The sequence below is a fragment of the Protopterus annectens genome, chromosome 14.part0 (assembly GCF_019279795.1).
Source record: "Protopterus annectens isolate FY-2018-M chromosome 14.part0, PAN1.0, whole genome shotgun sequence".
Taxonomy (NCBI): domain Eukaryota; kingdom Metazoa; phylum Chordata; order Ceratodontiformes; family Protopteridae; genus Protopterus; species Protopterus annectens.
This window is the reverse complement of record NC_056748.1, coordinates 1,027,263,517-1,027,264,936: the sequence shown is the minus strand read 5'-3', so window position 1 is coordinate 1,027,264,936 and position 1,420 is coordinate 1,027,263,517. Positions and strand designations below refer to the sequence as shown.

Here is a 1,420-nt window from a genome sequence, read left to right as displayed (position 1 = left end):
TCCTGGCAGGGGGGTGGTGGCCTCCCCTCTGGCTGTGTGGGGCCACCCCCGGGGGTGACACACCAGAGTCCTCTCCCCTTGATGTCGGTTGTGGGTACCTGTGGAGGATTCCCTGCTCCATGTGGGGTGTTGGTTCAAAGACCTGGAAGGTCGGCGGTATGACCCCCTGCTGTCTTGCGGCGTGGGGCTAGTAACCCTGGTCTGGGCACCCACGACGACGCCTGTGAAACCTTGCATGCTCATCTTGAGGTGTGATGCTGTGTAGGCAGCAGTGCCCCAACGAATGAGAACTGTATGACTCTGAGCGGTGGATCACTCGGCTTGTGCATCGATGAAGAACTAATGTGAATTGCAGGACACATTGATCATCGACACTTCCAACGCACTTTGTGGCCCGGGTTTCTCCCGGGGATACACCTGTCTGAGGGTTGTTGTGCCTTCCATCGCCCCTGGGGTGTCTGGCCTGATTGAAGTCATGGCTGGGGAGTCGAGGGAGCCTGCTGCAAGCCTCTCATCCCCCCAGAGAGAGATGCGGATGGAGGTAAAGAGACCCCTGCCACTACGAGCTGGGAAGCCTGTCTGAGGATGGGAGGGAGCAGGTGTGCATCTGATCTGCCCCCCGGAGGCTGTCAGTGATACTGCCACCGGGCTGCCCTCCTGGGGTGGAGCCCAACATCCGCCTGCCCGGTTCCCGTGTACTGGGGCTGTGTCGGCTGTTTTCCTCCGCCGTCCGGAGTCCAGTGGTGGGGAGTGGGTGCATGGGGGCCAGTGGAGGACGGGTAGTCTGTCCATCCCTGAGGTCCCTGCTATCCTGCCCGTGACCATGCTCAGAATGCGACCTCAGATCAGATGTGGCGATCTGCCGAATTTAAGCATATTACTAAGCGGAGGAAAATAAACTAACCAGGATTCCCTCAGTAATGGCGAGTGAAGAGGGAAGAGCCCAGCGCCGAATCCACACTCTGGTGTCCGGCACAGGGAAATGTGATGAACAGAAGTCCATCTCCACAGTCCTGCCCAGGGGGCCCAAGTCTTTGTGATCAAAGCTCAGCCCGTGGACGGTGTGAGACCAGTAGTGGCCCCCAGCGCATCGGGATCAGGTCTTTCCAGCATCTGGTTGTTTGTGAATGCAACCCAAAGTGGGTCGTAAACTCCATCTAAGGCTAAACACCAGCATGAGACCGATAGCGGACAAGTACCGTAAGGGAAAGTTGAAAAGAACTTTGAAGAGAGAGTTCAAGAGGGCTTGAAACCATTCAGAGGTAAACGGGTGGGGTCTGCATGGTCCGCTAGGAAGGGGGGACCATCCCTGGGATGCGCTGGCTGCCGTCTGGTGCACTTCCTCCACTGTGGTGCACTGCAACTGGCTCTGGGTCAGCCGGGAAGGCTGTGCAGAGGGTGGCTCCCCTCCCTGGAGGGG

The 1,420-nt window shown here is 58.5% G+C and overlaps 1 non-coding gene across 1 annotated transcript in view; it reads left to right on the top strand.

Annotated features, from left to right (window-relative positions):
• The first annotated feature begins 835 nt into the window (after window positions 1-835).
• Window positions 836-1,420, top strand: part of LOC122789522 — a 3,700-nt gene continuing 3,115 nt past the window's right edge. The window contains exon 1 of the ribosomal RNA XR_006362839.1: window positions 836-1,420. This exon is cut by the window's right edge and continues 3,115 nt beyond it. This is a non-coding gene — a ribosomal RNA (28S ribosomal RNA).